The sequence below is a fragment of the Aquarana catesbeiana genome, linkage group LG13 (genome assembly GCF_042186555.1).
Source record: "Aquarana catesbeiana isolate 2022-GZ linkage group LG13, ASM4218655v1, whole genome shotgun sequence".
In the NCBI taxonomy this organism is placed as follows: Eukaryota; Metazoa; Chordata; class Amphibia; order Anura; family Ranidae; genus Aquarana; species Aquarana catesbeiana.
Genome location: NC_133336.1, coordinates 184,626,163 through 184,648,355, shown reverse-complemented (window position 1 = coordinate 184,648,355; position 22,193 = coordinate 184,626,163).

Below are 22,193 nucleotides of genomic sequence, written 5' to 3'. Positions count from 1 at the left end.
AACATCATACATGGGAATATGCTGCCACTTTAAGAATTAATTCCAGAAAAAAGGCAGATTTTTCTGGGTACCACTTAGGCACAATTAGCTTTATTAAATATTATCTATAACAGCAAATTTTCACATTAAATTCAGGTTCACTTTAATAGCTGTGAAGCTGTTTTGTAATGGTCTTTTTTTCATTGTCCATTTATGTAAATTATGTTTTGACTAGACTTAACTGTGCCAAATGAATTATTAACACCAACACTTAGGAGGATGACAGTATGCTGATTTTCCAGAAATACTGGATATTAGCTTGAAGACTCACAAGGTGGCTAATGTAAGGCGTACCCAAATGGTGGCCAGTAAAAAGAATGCTCCTTACATTGGTGGTCAGGGAAGATAATGATCCTTACATTGGTGGTCAATGGAAAGAATGCTGCTTATTGGTGGTCAGTGGGAAGAATGCCCCTTACATTGGCGGTCAGTAAGAAGAATGCTCCTTGGATTGGTGGTCAGTGGAAAGAATGGCCTCCTTTAGAGGCAGCTAACATGACCATTGGTGCCAGTGGTTACCGAACTAACAAAAAAGAAGAGAAATTCCACTGGCCTCTTGTCGCTGGCTCTGCCAAGTGGCATTGGTGCCAGAATTATGAAAGCATAATCAGGTGAGAATTTGTTCTATCACTACTTAAGGAACCCCTAGCAATCTCTGGAGAAACCCTAGGATTCCACTGAACCCTGGTTGGTTGCCTTACATTGTATTTCAGCAGAAAAGTATCCCCTTACATTAGTGGTCATTGCAGGTATCTGCCAATTCTCAAGGAACTCCTAGCAACCTCTGGAGGAACCCTGATTGAGCAAGCCTGACCTAGATCATTAGGGATTTATATTTCAGTGATGGTAGTTACCGTCTGTTTCTTCTATTTCTCAGGGAGTCTGTTGGTTAGATCACTGTACTGGGTTCTGTGGTCTGCACACTTGTGTTCCCATTATGAAGGAATCCCACTGTTGCTGGATTTGTTTATTTACTTGCTTTTAATGACTTTGCAGAAGAAGGAGCTGGAACACACAAAGTGGACACCCATAACTCTCAGGTGGACTGGAACAGAATCAGGAATTAGGGCAAGGACATCTCAGTTTTGTAAGACAAATAAGCCAACTGGGCCCTGTCTGTAACTAAAATGTCACATTTGAGTAAACTGATGCTTTTATTGCCCTGTAAATCCACTGGCCATTCATCACTGGAAGATCTGCATTTTTCCCACAAATTTCTGCCTGTAGGCAGGTATAGTCCCCTTTCTCCACTGCAGATGGCGCTCATCCGCAGCGGCCCTGTAGCTAGGAAGGAAGTTCCACAGTTCCTCTATGGTTTTCTTGGTCACTGGGGAAGCAATCTGGTTGGATGCTGCCAACCCTTGTGACTCTGGCAGCCATCTTGGGATAGGCAGAGCCTATTTAAAGCAGAGCTGCAGCCCCCTCATCAACAAATTAAAAGTCAGCAGCTACAAGTACTGTAGCTGCTGGCTTTTAATATTAGATGTGATCTATTACTGTGCTATTTTATTACAAGTTTTCCATTGCAGTTGACTGTGTGAGTAATTGTTGCCACACCCCACTGCACCCCACCTATATGCTGATAGTTCTGACTTTAGTCAAAGACAGTGCAGCATGACCAGGCCCCAGAACAGCAATGTTGTAGGTAAATCTATCTTATGCTCAAAGTCTTTTTGGAGGGGTAAAAATATAAGTACACTAATGCCGCGTACAAACGATCGCACATTCCAACAACAAAATCCATCTTTTTTTTCCGACGGATGTTGGCCCAATCTTGACTTGCATACAAGATGATGTGGGATCCTGCGCTCAAAGAGGGGCTTAAACCAGAGTGCTTGTGTCTCATTACCCCCAGGAAAAGAAGAGCCCCAGGTGCTGGCTAAATGCTGATGCAAGTAGAAGAGAACAAGAAGACCTGGACAGCCGCACACCGGAATGGATAAATCCGTCTTTTTATTCAAAATACAGGATCATGGGGTACACAGAACACGAATGTGGGGTGGTACAAAAATAGCTGACGCGTTCCATTTGCACATTCACATTTTGAAAAAAAAATTTTGACCCTGGATAACCGGGTTATAAATTGTTTAATTTGTTCATATTATAACACATATCACTACACACATTTTTTCACATGTGCTCATTCATTATATGTATATTTCATACATTTATGGATATCACATTATTTTAACACTTATTTTTATTTTTATCTCATTCATTTTTTCACTTTATTTTATTTTATTACATCTCCAAATTGTTGTTTCTATGTCTACTTGCTATGGGGATTTCCATTTTAGATTTACTTACAAGCAGCAGGTGCAGAGATCTCATACAGCTGCTTCTCAGCTGTTTTGTATTTTCTCACCATTGCATGGTCACATGTTCTAATATTTTTAGTATATACATGGCTTTTCATTCCCATTTTAGCCAGCTATGAGTAAGCACTTGGTGTAAGTGCGAAACGCGTCAGTTATTTTTGTACCACCCCACAGTCGTGTTCTGTGTACCCTATGATCCTGTATTTTGAATAAAAAGACGGATTTATCCATTCCAGTGTGCGGCTGTCCAGGGCTTCTTGTTCTCTTCTACTTGCATCAGCATTCAGCCAGCACCTGGGACTCTTCTTTTCCTGGGGGTAATGAGACACAAGCACCCTGGTTTAAGCCCTTCTTTGAGCGCAGGATCCCACATCATCTTGTATGCAAGACAAGTTTGAGCCAACATCCGTCGGAAAAAAAAGATGGATTTTGTTGTTGGAATGTGCGATCGTGTGTACGCGGCATTAGTGTACTTATATTAGTACCCCTCCAAAAAGACTTTGAGACTCTGTGTACCCCATGATCCTGTATTTTGAATAAAAAGACAGATTTATCCATTCCGGTGTGCGGCCGTCCAGGTCTTCTTGTTCTCTTCTAGTTGTCTTGCATACACACAGTCACACAAATCTTGTCGGAAATTCCGCACGTCAAGAACGCGGTGACGTACAACACGCACGACGAGCCGAGAAAAATGAAGTTCAATAGCCAGTGCGACTCTTCTGCTTGATTCCGAGCATGCGTGGAACTTTGTGCGTCGGAATTGTGTACACACGATCGGAATTTACAACAGATTTTGTTGTCGGAAAATCTGAGATTCAGATCTCAAATTTTTGTCGGAAATTCCGACGGAAAATGTCCGATGGAGCCTACACACGTCGGAATTTCCAACAACAAGCTCCCATCGAACATTTCCCGTTGGAAAATACGACCCTGTGAAAAATTGAGCAAATAATGAGCCCATAAGAGCCAGTTAGAAACAAGCTTTTATTTTTAAACCTGTTGTGGCAATATGACCCCTGAATTGTGACTGATTGTCACGGGTAAAAGAAAAGATTTGAGTATCTGATACTTTTCATGCAGTGTTCTTGTGTCTCCTCTACTTATAGAAGCGACATGTTCTGTACAAATACACTAAGCCGTAGGCCTCGATGAAATGACATGGAGTCACCGAGGCAGGCTGGCGCCCACAGTGCAGTCTGGGAAGTTTCCAGGATTAATGGAAAAACACAGAATGGTGTGTGGCCTACAGATCGTGTGTCTGGCTCAGCGAGGGAACTCACCAGCTTCGCTGGTCTGCTGCCAAAAAATGAGAACAGAAGAATAAAATGAAATTGTTAATGTTACGAGGTGCCCATGCACTTAGCATTCTTTTTTTTATTTTAATAACTGGCAATATAAAAAAGCTTCTAGAAATGTCTGCTTTATGTAATGTCAAGGTAAAGGAGCTTTACTTTCTGAAATACTGTGTGTTTAGAAGAACAAACCATCTAGTGGTGTATACTCTTTTACTCTTGGAAGCAATTCAGGGGCTTATGGAATAAACCATAGCATCTCCTCTATATTAAGGTAGAACTATATATTAATTTACAGCAGACTTTCCATGAAAATTTATAAAGACTCTGGCCCTCTTGTCACTGTGATAATGGTCTACCAAAGCAAAACCAAAAAAAACAAACACTTATTTTCTATATATAAATAAATTGTCACCAAAAAAGACAAATTACAATAAAACCTTGGATTGCGAGCATAATTCGTTCCAGAAACATGCTTGTAATCCAAAGCACTTGTATATCAAAGCGAATTTCCCCATAAGAAATAATGGAAACTCAGATGATTCGCCCCACAACCATTTATTCATAAGTCTTTCCGTTTATAGTCGATATAAAAAGATTATAGCAATGTAATAGTTTGTGTAACCATAAAATGTCCATCCACCAATGGAAGCCTCCACAAGGTGATTAGAAGCAAAATCCAGCAGGAGCTCCAGAGTATAAAAGAGAAGAGAGGTGCCTCTAAGACCCCTTTCACTCTGGGGCGGTTTGCAGGCGCTATTGCGCTAAAAAATAGCTCCTCCAAACCGAACTGAAACAGCCACTGCTGTGTCTCCAGTGTGAAAGCCCGGGGGCTTTCACACTGGAGTGGTGCGATAGCAGGACGGGAAAAAAAAGTCCTGCTAGCAGCATCTTCGGAGTGGTGAAGGAGCGGTGTATAAACCGCTCCTGCCCATTGAAATCAATGAGGCAGCGTAGCTAAACTGCTGGCAAAGCGCCTCTGCGGAGGCGCTTTGCAGTGGTTTTTAACCCTTTCTCGGCCGCTAGCAGGGGGGTAAAACCGCCCGCTAGTGGCCGAATACCACCACTAAAATGACAGTAAAACACTTCTAATAATAGTGGCGCTTTACCGCCGATGCACTTCCTGCCTCAGTGTGAAAGGGGCCTTAGTGTAGCAATATGGTTACTGTGACGGCCTCTGGACACCCTGCTGGGTATTTCCACCAAGAAGCTGCTTCCCAAGTCCTTGAACACGAGACCAATGGATCTGGCTAGGGATGAGCTTCGAGTTCGAGTCGAACTCATGTTCGACTCGAACATCGGTTGTTCGCCAGTTCGCTGAACAGGAAAAAATTTGGGGTGTTCGTTGCAAATTCGAAAGTCGCGGAACACCCTTTAAAAGTCTATGAGAAATCAAAAGTGCTCATTTTAAAGGCTTATATGCATGGTATTGTCATAAAAAGTGTTTGGGGACATGGGTCCTGCCCCAGGGGACATGGATCAACGCAAAAAAAAGTTTTAAAAACGGACGTTTTTTCGGGAGCAGTGATTTTAATAATGCTTAAAGTGAAACAATAAAAGTGTAATATTCCTTTAAATTTCATACCTGGGGGGTGTCTATAGTATGCCTGTAAAGGGGCGCATGTTTCCCGTGTTTAGAACAGTCTGACAGCAAAATTACATTTCAAAGGAAAAAAAGTAATTTAAAACCGGTCCGACAATATACTTAAAAGTTCATTGATAAAAACGGCATGGGAATTCCCCACAGGGGATCCCCGAACCAAAGTGTAAAAAAAAATGGCGTGGGGGGTCCCCCTAAATTCCATACCAGGCCCTTCAGGGCTGGTATGGATATTAAGGGGAACCCCGGACAAATTTTTTTTTAAAAATGGCGTGGGGTCCCCCTCAAAATCCATACCAGACCTTTCAGGTCTGGTATGGATTTTAAGGGGAACCCCACGCCAAAATGTAAAAAACCCCAGACCCTTATCCAAGCACGTAACCTGGCAGGCCGCAGGAAAAGAGGGGGGGACGAGAGAGCACCCCCCCCTCCTGAACCGTACCAGGCCACATGCCCTCAACATTGGGAGGGTGCTTTGGGGTAGCCCCCCAAAGCACCTTGTCCCGATGTTGATGGGGACAAGGGCCTCATCCCCACAACCCTTGCCTGGTGGTTGTGGGGGTCTGCGGGCGGGGGGCTTATCGGAATCTGGAAGCCCCCTTTAACAAGGGGACCCCCAGATCCCAGCCCCCCCTGTGTGAAATGGTAAGGGGGTACAAAAGTACCCCTACCATTTCACAAAAAGTGTCAAAAATGTAAGAAAATGACAAGAGACAGTTTTTGATAATTCCTTTATTTAAATGCTTCTTCTTTGCTCTATCTTCTATCTTGTTCCTTCTATCTTCTATCTTCTATCTTCCTTCAGTTTCTTCCTCCATCTTCTTCTGGTTCTTCTGGTTCTTCCTCCGGTGTTCTTGTCCGGCATCTTCCTCCGCGGCGTCTTCTTCCCTTCTTCTTCTCGGGCTGCTCTGCATCCATGATGGGAAGCTCCCGCTGTGTGACGCTTCTCGTCTTCTGACGGTTCTTCTGACGCTACCCCAAAGCACCCTCCCATTGTTGAGGGCATGTGGCCTGGTACGGTTCAGGAGGGGGGGCGCTCTCTCGTCCCCCCCTCTTTTCCTGCGGCCTGCCAGGTTGCGTGCTCGGATAAGGGTCTGGTATGGATTTTTGGGGGGCCCCACGCCACTTTTTTTTTTTTACATTTTGGCGCAGGGTTCCCCTTAAAATCCATACCAGACCTGAAGGGTCTGGTATAGATTTTGAGGGGGACCCCATGCCATTTTAAAAAAAAAATTTGTCCGGGGTTCCCCTTAACCACTTCAATACCGGGCCATTCTGACACTTTGCTCCTACATGTAAAAATCATCATTTTTTTGCTAGAAAATTACATAGAACCCCCAAACATTATATATGTTTTTTTTAGCAAAGACCCTAGAGAATACAATGGCAGTTGTTGCAACTTTTTATCTCACACAGTATTTGCGCAGGAATTTTTCGAACGCGTTTTTTTTTGGGAAAAAACTGTTTTGTGTTTAAAAAAAACCAAAACAGTAAAGTTAGCCCGGGGTTCCCCTTAATATTTTGATTATTCATGTTCGTGTCCCATAGACTTTAACGGTGTTCGCGTGTTCTAACAAATTTTTTGCCTGTTCACATGTTCTGGTGCGAACCGAACAGGGGGGTGTTCGGCTCATCCCTAGATCTGGCTATAGAAACCCCATGGACCAGACAACACCAGTCTTGGAGTACACCAGAAATTGAACTGCTTTATTTTCAGAAACACACTGAATTTATACAGCAAACCATCAGATAACGGCTACTCCCAATATCTCAGACAAAGATCACCTTACACAGTAGAGCTAGTCCTATTATCATAACAAGGACCTCCTTAGACAGTGAAAGATGAAGTTACGCCGAGTAAATAGATACCTAACATGTCACGCTTCAAAATTGCACACGCTCGTGGAATGGCGCCAATGTTCGTTACTTAAAAATCCCCATAGGCGACGCTTGAAATTTTTTTACTGGTTACATGTTTTGAGTTACAGAGGAGGTCTAGAGCCAAAATTATTGCTCTCGCTCCATCGTTCGTGGCGATACCTCACATGTATGGTTTGAACACCGTTTACATATGTGGGCGGGACTTACGTATGCGTTCACTTCTGCGTGCGAGCACACGGGGACAGCGGCGCTTTAAAAAATTTTTTTTTTTTTTTTTATTGTTAATTATATTTTATTTTTTTTATTTTGACACTTTTTTGAAAAAAAAAAAAATTGATCACTTTTATTCCTATTACAAGGAATGTAAACATCCCTTGTAATAGCAATATGACATGTCAGGTGCTCTTAATAGTGAGATATGGGGTCAATAAGACCCCATATCTCACCTTTAGGCTGGGAAGCCTGAAATAAAAAAAAATAAATAAAACGATCGCCGCTTCCCAGCTGAAGCAGCGCCGTTTTTTTGAATGGAGAGGCCGGGCGTGACGTCATAACATCGCGCCCGGCCTCCGACGATCATAGAGACTCCGGGGACCATCTGGTCCGCCGGAAATCTCTATGATCTACATCCGGCGCTGGCGGATCCACTCTCCGCCTCACCGATCGTAACGTTGAGTCGGAGCAAGCACCGACTCAATCATTCCTATGGTGTAGAGATTCGCTGGCTGAAACCGGCAATATCTGAATGATGTCTGTAACTACAGGCATCATTCAGATATACCCGCCCAAAGCCCAGGACGTCATATGACGTCCGAGGGCTGGAAGTGGTTAATATCCATACCAGACCTGAAGGGCCTGGTATGGAATTTAGGGGGACCCCCCAAGCCATTTTTTTTTTAAATTTTGGCGCAGGGTTCCCCTTAAAATCTATACCAGACCTGAAGGGTCTGGTATAGATTTTGAGGGGGACCCCATGCCACTTTTTTTTAAAATTTTGGCTGGGGTTCCCCTTAATATTTTGATTATTCATGTTCGTGTCCCATAGACTTTAACGGTGTTCGCGTGTTCTAACAAATTTTTTGCCTGTTCACATGTTCTGGTGCGAACCGAACAGGGGGGTGTTCGGCTCATCCCTAGATCTGGCTATAGAAACCCCATGAACCAGACAACACCAGTCTTGGAGTACACCAGAAATTGAACTGCTTTATTTTCAGAAACACACTGAATTTATACAGCAAACCATCAGATAACGGCTACTCCCATTATCTCAGACAAAGATCACCTTACACAGTAGAGCTAGTCCTATTATCATAACAAGGACCTCCTTAGACAGTCCGGCTCCCCGGACTAACTTGCATAAGAAGCCACAAGAAATTAGTGACCAGCTCTGGATAACTTAAGAATACATTATAACACAGAGTTCTCCAGGCCAAGGTTCTCCTGCAGCCCAAAGTTCTAAACAATACCCCCCCCCTCCCGTTTCATAGTCTGGAAGACCCGGCTAGATCCAATACAGGTCAGCTTGGGGATGTCCGGGAGCTATTGTACAATCAAAGTTCAGTTTCCAGCGAAAGTCCATCTGTGTTGCCATTTTGTCGGCCCGGCCTGTACTGCATAGTAAAGTTGTAGGGCTGCAGGGCAAGACTTCATCTCAATAAGCGTCCATTGTTCCCGGATACTCGATTTAACCAGATCAAAGGGTTGTGGTCCGTGAGCACCGCAAAGGATCTTCCATAGAGATACGGGTGAAGTTTTTTCAAGGCCCACACCAGCGCCAAACATTTTTTTTCTATGGCTGCATACCCCAACTCCCGGGGTAGTAGCTTGCGACTGAGGCAACAGGATGCTCACTGCCGTTGGCTCCCACTTGGCTTAGCACTGCTCCCAAACCGAACGTACAAGCATCTGTATGTACACAAAAACGTTTGTTTGGGTCAGGAGCAGTCAAAACTGGGGCAGAAACCAAAGCATTTTCCAGGCGCTGGAAAGCATTTTCACATTGTGGGGACCATAGGACCTGGCGGGGAAGATTCTTTCTGGTCAAGTCAGTCAGGGGTTTAGCTATCGTGCTATAGTCGGGAACAAACCTCCTATAGTGTCCTGCAGTGCCTAGGAATGCCAAGATCTGGGTTTTTGCCCATGGGGTGGGCCAGTTGGCAACGGCCTCTACTTTAGCTGGTTCAGGACACTGTTGCCCACAGCCTACCCGATGCCAAAGGTACTGAACCTTGGACATCCCTATGCTACATTTCTCTTGCTTTAATGTTAGTCCCGCAGTCCTGATGCTCACATGCCTGACGAAGGGGTCCTGCGTGACTCTGAAACGTTGCACTCTCCTTGTGTTGTGATCATGCAATAAACTATCCGTTTGGATAGTACTTTGTGTCGATCCATGATGTGCTGGCAAATATCTACTTTTTGCTTCTTTACATCAGAGTCCTCAGAGAGCCCCCCTTACATCAGAGTTCCCAGAGAGCCTCCCCCTTGCATCAGGGTCCCCAGAGAGCCTCCCCCACTTACATCAGGGTCACCAGAGAGCCCCTCCTTACATCAGAGTCCCCAGAGAGCCCCCATGCATCAGGGTCCCCAGAGAGCTCCCCACTTACATCAGGGTCCCCAGTGAGCCCCCCATTACATCAGGGTCCCCAGAGAGCCTCCCCCTTTCATCAGGGAACCCAGAGAGCCCCTTCCTTACATCAGGGTCCCCAGAGAGCCCCTTCCTTACATCAGGGTCCCCAGAGAGCCCCCCTTACATCAAGGCCCCCAGAGAGCCCCTAATTACATCAGGGTCCCCAGAGAGACTCCCCCACTTACATCAGGGTCTCCAGAGAGCCCCCCCTTACATCAGGGTCCCCAGAGAGCCCCCCTTACATCAGGGTCCAAATAGAGCCCATCCTTACCTCAGAGAACCGCTCCTTACATCAGGGTCACCAGAGAGAGGGCGGGCAGTGAGAGATGATGTAATCTCTCTGCTGCCCGCGGCTGCACAGTGAGAACAGAACAGCGATGATGCAGGTCGGGCGGTGAGAGATGATGTAATCTCTCTGCTCTCTCGCCCGCCGGCATTACTGTACTGCCTGCTCGCTCTCCGGTGCTGCCCGCTGCACTCGCATCCCAGCTGCAGAGAGGCCACAGCCGTCTTTGAGAGACTCGGGGCTATGGGCCCCAGATTCAGGGCTTTAACCCCAAAAGCCACCCCCTAACGACGCCTCTGACTTCTATTATATCCTGCAGGTGTGCACTTTCTGAAAGCACACCAAAACTCCTGCATTCAGAAAGTGCACCATAACCACGGTATATATCAGATGTCTATGGCTAAGAGCAGCAAACCCGCAGGAAAGCTGCAGGTACACTGCACTGCACCCGCAGTGTGAGTAAACCGCAGCACATCAGTGTTAAAGCAGCCCTATACTATTATGCCCAGTGTATTGCTTCACACTGACCTGAAGATCTCTTCTTTCCTGCTGCTGGCACCACTCTGGAGACCGCTAGCCAGGATAAGAGATGGAGTGTAGTTGTATCATTCCGCATGGGCCAGGAGGCAGCACTACAGAGGAGGGATTGGCTTATGCAGCTCTGGCTTCCTATTACACCTCCAACTTTACAAGTAGTCCCTCTGCATTGTACTCTGTTTGATACTCTGGAATGGTGGGTCAGCAAGCCTAGACCGAGATCTACCAGTCATCTGTCCATGATCTACTGGTAGACCGCAATCTACAGGTTGCTGACCCCCCATATAGAATATAGAAGGAGACATATTAATTGGCTTTGGACTAGAACTAATACACAAATAATATGTAGGATCCACCTAGTTAGGCTGCTTGGCAAATTTAGTCTTTTTTGTTTCCTCTGTACTCAGTGGAGTAGTTGTTGATTACTTCTGGCTGCTCTGCGTCTCACAGACTGTGGGTTTGACTGCTCTCCCCTGCTTTCCAAAGGCTTCTGGAACATAGAGTGCTGAGCAAGGCAGGTTTCAGCCTGAATATTTATTGTGCTGATTTATAGCAGCAGGGCTCTTCCTCTTCCCCTTTTTGGAGGAAATCCACCCATCTGGGTGGGTGGGGGTCGGGGGGCGGTGGTGTTCAACCTTACCTGTAACAGCAGCTAACCTAAGTTCAGCTTTCTTTCATCGAGGTCCCAGCCATGGCAGAGCTGGGGGGCCTATTTCCAAGGATTCCTGTTTGGAGCTAATCAGGGGATTCCTTACTTGGGAACCTAGTCTGGAGAGCTCACTGAACAGTGTCCAGCAGATACTGGAAAGAGGAATCCAGTGATCCTGTGGCATTGTGAGTATGGACCTGAGACCACGGCTCTTGTAACTGTGTGTGGTATCCCTTGGGCGGACAAACCAGTAGTATTCCTGCTGGAGATAGCTTCTAGGAAAGGGGCTCATTCTCTGCCATTTGTACTTGTTCCTGCATTGAGACTGTCAGAGGGACCTAGCAAGTTGCAGTGTCCTACAGCAAAGAATCAATGAATCTGGAGTATTCCATATCACCCTGCATCACATCCCAAGTTCTTCAGCAAAAGACATCCCCTAGACTGATTATTGAGCCGGAGTGAGACTAGACAGTTGCTGTGTGCCTGGCTGCCTCTGCTGTAACTCTGGGGAAGAACTGGTCTCCCACAGGGGTAGCGCCAAAAATAATAAACAGTTTATGTATAAAAAATATACATTTTATTGGTTTATTGTACACTATAAAATACATGCCAATCGACAAACCCTATTAAAACTCATACTGTATACAGCAGCAAGGCACTATGGCAAAAACATGTACAGCTAGATTCTATGAAAATGGAAGGTTTGATTTACTCACAGCCTCCCACTCCCCAGATTTAAATGGCTTTTGAAAAAAAATATTAACAATAAAGATTGTACAAAAAAAAAAAATACAAGAAAAAATACTTGGCTTCTGTTGCTTAAAGCGGAGTTCCACCCATAAAATGGAACTTCCACTTATCCGGTTCCTCCACCTCTGGTATCACATTTGGCACCTTTCAGGGGGGAGCAGATACCTGTCTAATGCAGGTATTTGCTCCCACTTCAGGCGAAAGATCGCCACAGAATCCGCGGCGATCTACACCATGTCCAGCCCCTCCTCCGTCCCCCCGCTGTCTTCTGGAAGACACACAGGTCTCAGAAGACAGCAGGGACCAGTCAGAATGCGGAGAGCGACTCGCGCATTCTCAATAGGGAACCAGGCTGTGAAGCCGCTATCTGAAGAATTTTATTCCCGCGTTACCATGTGAAGGAGTGCTAGCAAAGGAAAAGCCGCTTGCACCGGATAGGGTCCTAAACGACCCCTATTAGGGTAATAGACTAGCAGATGGGGATGGTGCTGCGCTAATCCCAAAAGGTATATATAAATCAGCTAAAAATAAAGTAAAGCAGCGTGCTACAGTGCTCAAACTATGAATATGTAACCGACCCAGAAAACACGGGCATCGGGTGTATGGCCAGTGGGTGCAGTAATATATAAAAATATAAAGTGATATAAAGTCAAAATTGCAGAAAATATTTTCAAAAGGTGAACAAACTATATATCCAAATTTGTGCATGTAAATAAAATGCAATAAACATCATCATAAACAATAAACCATGCAGTGTCACTCAGAAACGTGCATCTACAAGTGTATGGATAGCCCAATATGGGGCATATAATATTAGAAAAGATTACAATGTTACACTGTACATCCAGAGAGATCACGAAACACACATATATGACACAAAGCGCATCTATCCAACGAGCGGCGAGCTTGTACGCTTCTGTCAGTTGAAGGTGCCTGTCCCTACGCGTGGCGTCATGGGTCACGTGACTTCATCAGGGGATGCCCTGATGAAGTCACGTGACCCGTGACGCCACGCGTAGGGACGGGACAGGCACCTTCCACTGACAGAAGCGTACGAGCTCGCCGCTCGTTGGATAGATGCGCTTTGTGTCATATACTGTGTGAGTACTATTGTTTATCAATAATGCATACCTGTTTTAAAAAATTACTACACTATATGGAATCCTCTTCCTTCCTTGGCCGCCCTGCTCCTTGAGGATCTTAGGCATATAGAGACCCTGTCCAGGACCCAGGACCAACCCCCAGAGAAGCTGTGTTGAGCGGTGTTTTGCTTATGCTGTAACCTCAGTATAATGAGGTAAGAGGCCACTACCTACTAGTGTAGGATTGCTGCATGGAGAGGACCCAGTAACCCTTTCTGGTCTACACACCTCACAACCTCCACCCATTCAAGTGATTGGTCTATGAAGAACTTTTGCTGTTTTACACTGATTCACTGATTGGCACCTTAAGAACTGATGAGCTTTTGAAGATTTTTTATTTTTTTTTATTTATTTGTTGCACGAGTCACTTTTTCTGGACTGTTTTTATGTCTATATGTGTGTAAACCGTTTGAGCACAGATTTGTTTGCACAGGACACTTTGGATTACCAAGTACGTTCTGTGATCTCTCTGGACGTACAGTGTAACATTGTAATCTTTTCTAATATTATATGCCCCATATTGGGCTATCCATACACTTGTAGATGCACGTTTCTGAGTGACACTGCATGGTTTATTGTTTATGATGATGTTTATTGCATTTTATTTACATGCACAAATTTGGATATATAGTTTGTTCACCTTTTGAGAATATTTTCTGCAATTTTGACTTTATATCACTTTATATTTTTATATATTACTGCACCCACTGGCCATGCACCCTATGCCCGTGTTTTCTGGGTCGCTTATATATTCATAGTGTGAAGCCGCAATGCTTCACTTCCTGAAGCGCCTCTACCCGGAGCTGACTTTTATTTTTTTTTGTGGAACTCTGCTTTAAGGGAGTTATGAGTGAAGTCTTGGTGCTTTACCGATGCCTTATAGGAGTGATAGGCTCAAACCCATTGCAACTCATGCTCTCACAGAAGGCCTTGGGAAACCACTTACACCATCATAGAGCCAAAGTAAGTATTTTTCAGATAAACCTTTTTTTTTTTTTTTTCGTTTTACCTTTTAAGCTGTTTGTAATGGGGCAGCTGTGATTAAAATGGATCTTTTATTTTCATGGAAGGAAATTCCCTAAATTTAACCTCTTACAGTCCCTGTACAGGAGAGCTGAAGTCTTAGAGGAAGAAGCAGTACAAGGAACCAATTTGTTTATGTGCTGGCAAGAAGCATGCTCATAGGAGGAGAGAGCAGAGTGGCAGTTAGATGAGCTCATCATTGTGCTGCTTCTGCTTTCATTGTCCTGACACAGTCTGGGGGCTCGTCCGGGACAACCTGGGCTCTGTTGGCCATCAGACTGAAGACATCTAGTGGAAATAAAAGTAGTGCATGGGAAATCTCTGGATTGAAGGTAAATTTTGCCTTTTTTTTTTTATTTTATCTTTTAATCTTTTATCTTTTAATGAGTTATTCACTTTTCTTTCCATTGTTCTTTTTGGCTGGGGTTGCTTTAATGTCTCTTTGTTAACTGCTTGCCACCCGCCCACAGTCAAATGACGGAGGAACGGTGTGCTTCTTGTTCTGGGTGAACGTGATATGGCAGCGCACCCGAACAGATGCTCCTGCGTGCCCTTGGGGGCGCGCAGCATGCTGATCACGGGCATGCCGTGTTGCTAGAACACGGCGTGACCCCGATCTCTTTAACCATGTGATTGGCTGTGTCCAATCACAGTCATTTAGATGTAAACATGGAAATGCCAGTAATCAGCTCTCATTGCCTCACACTGACAGAGTGTGTGGCGAGAAGAGCCGATCAGCGGCATCTCCTCACAGGGTACATCGAAACATGTAATCAGGGCACTGATCATCAGTGCCCTGATTACAATAAAGCACCACCCTTGCCAGCAATCAGTGCCCACAAGTGCCACCAATCAGTGCCCATTAGTGATGCCAGTCAGTGCTGGCTATCAGTACCACCTATCAGTGATGCCCATCAGTGCCACCCATCAATGCCCATAAGTGCTGCCTATCCGTGCTGCCTATCAGTGCCCACCAGTGCCGCCCATCAAGGCCACCTTTCAGTGCCCACCAGTGTCACCCATCAGAGCTCATCAGTGCCACCGATCAGTGCCCATAAGTGTGGCATGTTAGTGCCTCCTCATCAGTGCCCATAAGTACCCCCAAAAGCAAGCTCTATTTGTCTGAAGAAAATTATAAAAATTTCACATGGTTACAGTGTAGCAGGACTGTGCAATTGTCATTCAAAGTGTGACAGTGCTGCAAGCTGAAAATTGGCCTGGGCAGGATAGGGGTGAAAGTGCCCGGTAGGCAAGTGGTTAAACAAAGATTGTACATATATATTTTATATATATATATATATTTACAGTATATAAAACCAATACAAATAAAATAAAATGGAACCAAACCATTTTTTTCCTTTCCTTGTAAAGCACTAATAAAGTGTTGACATTACTTCCTCCTTTTCTGTGTAAAACTAACAGAGAAGAGGAAATTCTAAACTCTCACTAACTGTGTTTCGGGTCAGTTGAATGATTTCCCCCACCTACACATACAAGAAAGAATTCTTGCTGGGAATGTACATCTCTATAAACCACAGAATGTGATAGATCATTCATAGGTCAATAGAAAAGTGACAGTACAACTGTAGGTGTTTTACTTCTGTGCTCTAAAAATGTTTTGTGTTTTTTTTGGATATTCCATCGGTAGGGTGACCACAAAAATAGTGTAAGTTCCGCTGTGTATTTTGGAGGTGGGGGATCTGTCCTAAAGAACAGTGGGCCCGCAGTATCTAACATCTGTATTTTTAAAAATTCTTGTACACCCAAATAAAAAACCTTTAACATGTTAACCCCTTGCCACCCAGGTGGGATTTAACACGTCCATGGGCAGCTGATGTTTCTGTGCTGAGAATGTGCTTACTGCTGGACCTCTATGACCCCAGCGATGCCAATCTCAAGAACCTATTAGACCCCCATGATGCCCATTGCAAGAACTGCTAAGACCCCAGTGTTGCTCATTACAAGAACAAGAACCTTTTAGAAGAACCTCTACAACCCCAATGATGCCCATTACAAGAACCTCTGTGGTCCCAGTGATGGCCATCACAAGAACCATCATGACCCCAGTGATACCCATTAAAATAACCTCTACAAGCCCCTCCCACTACCTCCAGGTGCAGGGGGTTGTGATGGGGACACGTTGTGCCCCATTGTATGCCAACCTGGGGGGGAGGGGGGGTGGGAGAGGAACCTCTTGACAAGGGAAGATATCAGCAAATATCTAGAATATACAATTACTTTTCATCGATATATTGATGATATACTAATGATGTGGCCAGGTACCCATCAAGAGTGGATTGAATTTATGAGTATCATAGGCACTAATGATTATAATCTTAAATTAACAATGTTATGTGATTAGAAATCTATTCGTTTTTTAGACATTAAGATCTTTGTTGAATCTGATGGTTCTCTTGGCACTTCTTTGTTTAGGAAGCCATCAGCTGGCAGTGCTATTTTGCATGTCTCTAGCTCCCATCCTCAATCCTTGGTTAACAGCATTCCCTACAGCCTGTACCTCAGATTGAGGCGAAACTGTTGTAGAGATCAGGACTTTCAAATTGAGGCCAATTCTTTATATTCACGTTTACGTGAGAGAGGCTATACTCATAGTATCCTTAAAAAAGCTTTTAACAGCGCTAGGGCCCATGATACCTTGATCTATAAGAAAAAAATCAAACCAATATCACAGCCAGTGAGAATAATTACCTCATATACAAAACAACATAGACAAGTGAGACAGGTCATAAATAAGTATTGACCATTGTTACTGGCTGACCCTGTAGTAAGCAAATATGTGGAGAAGCAACCAGAAATCACCTACAGACGAGCTAAATCTTTAAAGGACAGTTTGGTCCAAAGTCATTAAAGTCCTCGGTACCATCTACTTTGAACTTTGGCTCATTTTCATGTGACCATTGTCAATTTATGTCAAACAGTAATGAAGTAGTATTGCCTAATGGTCAAATTCATAGAATTAAACATAGAGTAACATGTCAAACACCTGGAATTGTTGGGAAAATGAAACGCCCTTTCTTTAAGCGAATTAAGGATCATGTGTCTCTTATTAAAAAACGTAAAATGGAAACCCCAATAGGCCGTCATGTTGGTTTATGTCATGACTTCAGTTTGCATACTATAAAATTTATGGCACTGGAGCATATCCCCACTGACATTAGAGGAGGTAGTAACGATCAAAAACTTTTAAAGTTGGAATCCCATTGGATTCATTCTTTAAAAGCTACATTTATTCCTGGATTAAATGAAATGTTGAGCTACAAACCCTTTCTATAGAAACTACTGCTGCCTGAAGGACCTCTTTTTCCCTCTCCCACTCTACTTTATAATCCTTCCTTTTCCTTTTCCCTTTTTCCTTCCCAAAAATCCCCTTTCCCCTCCCCTCTTTCCCTCTACCCCTCTTATCTCTCTTTCTCCCCTTTTTCTCCCCCCTTTTTTTCCCCTTTACCCTATACCCCTTGGTCATTCCCTATTCCATCAAAGGGTCCCCCCGCCCTTTTTATCTCTCCCGGATTTCGGCCATGATCAGCGATGTACAATCATTGGCGATGTACTTACAATATTAGTTTCCACTAGTACATTCTTTTTGATAATCGTATTGTTGCTATATAGTGAGAATAATGTAGTTATGTGATTCTCTCATGAATTGCTATTTTTTGTGTTTATACCAAATGTTTATTTTGTTGCGAATATTTGAAAATAGTTGTAAATATATGTGCACCTTCTTTTCTTTTGACGGCATCCTTTTGCTCTTTTAAAATTATTCCATCCTTTTTTTTTTCCTCCCTTTTTTTAGTATTACTTATGCATTTATGGGACAGTCTGCCTGCTGCTTGGGTTGCCTTGAGCACCTGGGGTGACCGTTTGGACGTCCAGGCCGCCTGATCCAGGGTTTTCAGGACAGCGCCCAGTTTACCATGCTGTCTGTGTGCCTCCCGTTCTCTTCCTCTTTCTTCCCTTATCCGCCCCTTCCAGCACCCATTCTCTTTCTGAGAGTGATTATCTCCCTGCGACCACCAGAGGGAGTGTTTTTGTCCTCTCTTGGGCTGGACGTTGGGACCCAGCGGTGATGGGTTGAGCGGTGAATGTGATTGAATGTGGTTTGCGCATGCGAGGTGCGGTCATTTTGTCCACATTCGACCTGACAGACCGGATGGGGGGTATTTAAGGCCGCTTCTTCTGTGTTTTACACGCTGCTGGAACCACAGGAACATATGTGCTACTGCAGGAAGCCAGGTACTTGTATATATGAACATTATCCTTATATATCCTTATATATCCTTGGCTTTTTACCTATTTTGTTACATTATAGCCTCTAGCTCAATGTTTTTTTTAATCTGAATTATATGTGATTGATCAGAACACAATAGTCTAAGTTGGTGAAGTAAAATTAGAAAAATATATACATAAAACTATTTTTCAGAAATAAAAAACTGATAATTGGCATGTGCGTATGTATTCACCTCCTTTGTTATAAAGCCCATAAAAAGCTCTGGTGCAACCAATTATCTTCAGAAGTCACATAATTAGTCAAAGGATGTCCACCTGTGTGCAATCTAAGTGTCACATGATCTGTCATTACATATATACACCTTTTTGAAAGGCCCCAATGGCTGCAACACCTAAGCAAGAGGCACCACTAACCAAACACTGCCATGAAGACCAAAGAACTCTCCAAACAAGTAAGGGACAATGTTGTTGAGAAGTACAAGGCAGAGTTAGGTTATAAAAAAATATACAAATCTTTGATGATCCCTAGGAGCACCATCAAATCTATCATAACCAAATGGAAAGAACAATGGAAAGAACATGGCACAACAGCAAACCTACCAAGAGACGGCCGCACACCAAAACTCACGGACAATGAGGGCATTAATCAGAGAGGCAGCACAGAGACCTAAGGTAACCCTGGAGGAGCTGCAGAGTTCCACAGCAGAGACTGGAGTATCTGTACATAGGACGTCAATAAGCTGTACGCTCCATAGAGTTGGGCTTTATGGCAGAGTGGCCAGAAGAAAGCCATTACTTTCAGCAAAAAACAAAATGGCGCAAATCATAAAAAATGTATCACATCTGATGTACTGACAGCCTATCTCATTTCTTGAGACCCTAACAAGCCAGGAAAGTACAAATGCCCCCTAAATAACCTCTTTTTGGAATGTAGACATTTCAAGGTATTTAGTAAGAGGCATGGTGATTTATTTGAAGTTGTAATTTTTTCCCACAATTCTTTGCAAAATAAGATTTTTTTCTTTCACAAAATTGTCATTGTAATAGCTTATTTCTCTCACATGGCATGTGCATACCACAAATGACACCCCAAAATACATTCTGCTACTCCTCCTGAGTATAGCGATACCACATGTGTGGGACTTTTTCACTGCCTGGCCACATACAAAGGCCCAACATGCAGGGAGCACCATCAGGTGTTCTAGGAGCATAAATTACACATCTCATTTCTCAACCACCTATTACACTTTTGAAGGCCCTGGAGCACCAGGACAATAGAAACACCCACAAAATGACCCCATTTTGGAAAGCTAACATCCAACGTATAATCTATGAGGCATAATGAGTCTTTTGAATGGTTCATTTTTTTCCAGAAGTTTTCGGAAAATGTGGGAAAAAAATGAAAACGCTTTTTTTTTTACACAAAGTTGTCCGTTTATAAGATATTTCCAACACATAGCATTTAGACAGCAAAAATGCACCCCAAAATACATTCTGCTACTCCTCCTGAGTATTACGATACCACATGTGTGGGACTTTTTCACTGCCTGGCCACATACAGAAATCCAACATGCAAGGAACACCGTCAAGTGTTCCAGGGACACATAACATGCACATACCAAGAATTACACCCCAAAATACACTATGGTCAGCAACGGCGAACACAATTGTCCAGGCAGCAGGCAGGGATACTGTCCATATAAAGTCCAGGGTTAGTGCAGGCAGAGATATTGTCAGCAGTGCCAAGAATATTGGCCCTAGTAGTAGGCAGGAACATGTGGTGTGGCCAGTGCGACAGGCAGAGACATAATGGCAGTAAGTCCTACAGGCAGCAGGCAGAAGTAGGGCCCCGTTCAGGACAGAATGGGGACAGGGGTAGAGGCTTCTCCCACCCAAATCTCTTTGAAGCCTCCGAGTCTCCAGACCCTAATCTAGGAATGAGAAAACAAAAAAAATAGTTTTCTTCATCCAGAAAAACAATTCTGGAGCCCCTCACATATGTGAGACCCCTGTGTTGAATCCCACTAGTCCAGTAGCAGGGTACAAGATCAGTCCATGAGGCAGGCAAAAAACATGGTCAAACAGTTAGGCAGAAGCATGGTCAAATAACAGTCCAGGGTCAGTTCCAGATCAGGCAGAGGTATGTACAGAATCGTTAGGCAGAAGCGTGGTCGAATAACAAGCCAGGGTCAGTTACAGAGCAGGCAGTGGCATAAGGGGTGTGAAGGTGTGTAAGGGCAGGAACTGAGGATTACGTTTACCATACTTCACTAATAATTTATTGAAGTATGGTAACGGCGAAAACATTCACCTATGCAGAGGCCTGGTTGATAAGGATATTGTGCACAATAATAAGATGTGTCTCTTCTGACTCCTGCTCTGGTACACATCTTACATTTTTTTTTACGTCGTTGGCCTGTTGGTTTGGGAGGGATTTTATCGGGAAAGTGGCATTCGGAGAGTCGACTAAGAACATCTGATCGTATATTTTCTGGTGGGCCGTTCGGGAATAAAAGGGTAGTGAAAACTTCCTCCTGGTAGCCAAGTAAGCGTTTGGGGTTTTGGGTGGAGTTGTGGTAAATGACATATGAGTTTTATATGGCCAATTGAAAAAAATTAATTGCGACTTTTTTCTACCAATGGTTTGTCCGTCTTGTGGCAAGGTATGGTTCCAGCATTTGGTCATTGAAGTCGACTCCCCCCATGAACAAATTATATTCATAGATGCATTTTGGTTTTTGTATAGAGCCATTCCTTCTAGGGATTTCCACAAAGGTATCATTGTGGATCGAAGACAACATGTAGACATCCCTATTGTCCCTCAACTTCACTGCCAAAATCTCCTTGTTTCGCAGACTTGCTGTTTCTCCTTTTCTCAACTTCTTATTGACAAGACTTTGAGGAAAGCCCTTCCGGTTCTTTTTTACGGTGCCATATGCTGGTGTCTTCTTCCGGTGAAGGTTGTGGAACAGGGGCAGAGATGTGTAGAAGTTGTCTACGTATAAATGGTAGCCTTTCTCCAATAGGGGGTATTTGAGGTCCCAAACACTTTTCCCGCTGGATCCCAAGTAGTGTGGGCAATTAGGGGGTTGCAGCTGGATGTCCTTCCCTTCGTACACTTTGAAGGCATATATGTACCCTGTGACTTGGTCACATCATTTGTATACCTTCACCCCATAGTGGGCCCTTTTGCTGGGAATAAATTGTTTGATTTTAAGCCTGCCACTAAATTTAACAAGGGACTCATCCACACATATGTGTTGGTCCAAGGTAAACAGCTGGGGGAATATTTCAGAAAAATAATTTAGAAGTGGCCGAATTTTGAAAAGCCTGTCATAATTTGGGTAATTTCGGGAAGGGCACTGGGTATTATCATTGAAATGGAGGAACCTCATTATCATGAGGTATCTGGTTCTGGGCATTACCTTGGAGAAGATTGGCATGTGGTGGATGGGGTGGATTGACCAATAGGAATTCAAAGTGTTTTTTTTTTTGGTGAGTCCCATACAAAATGTGAGGCCTAAAAAAACCTTCAACATCTCCACTGTTAGGTCTCTCCACTCGTAGGCACAGGCATAATAGGACGTTGGATTATTTAAAATAAATTGCTGTGCATAGAGGTTGCACTGGGCCACAATTGTTGATAGCATGTCCCCTGTAAAGATTAAATCAAAAAAATTGATTGGGGAAAAATTCTCCGTGTCCACCTGGACTCCTGGCTGGGCAGTGAAAGGGGGAATGTTGGCTTCTCCTGAATTAGGAGGAAGCCACAAGGGATTCTGAAGAGCATAGGAAAGGC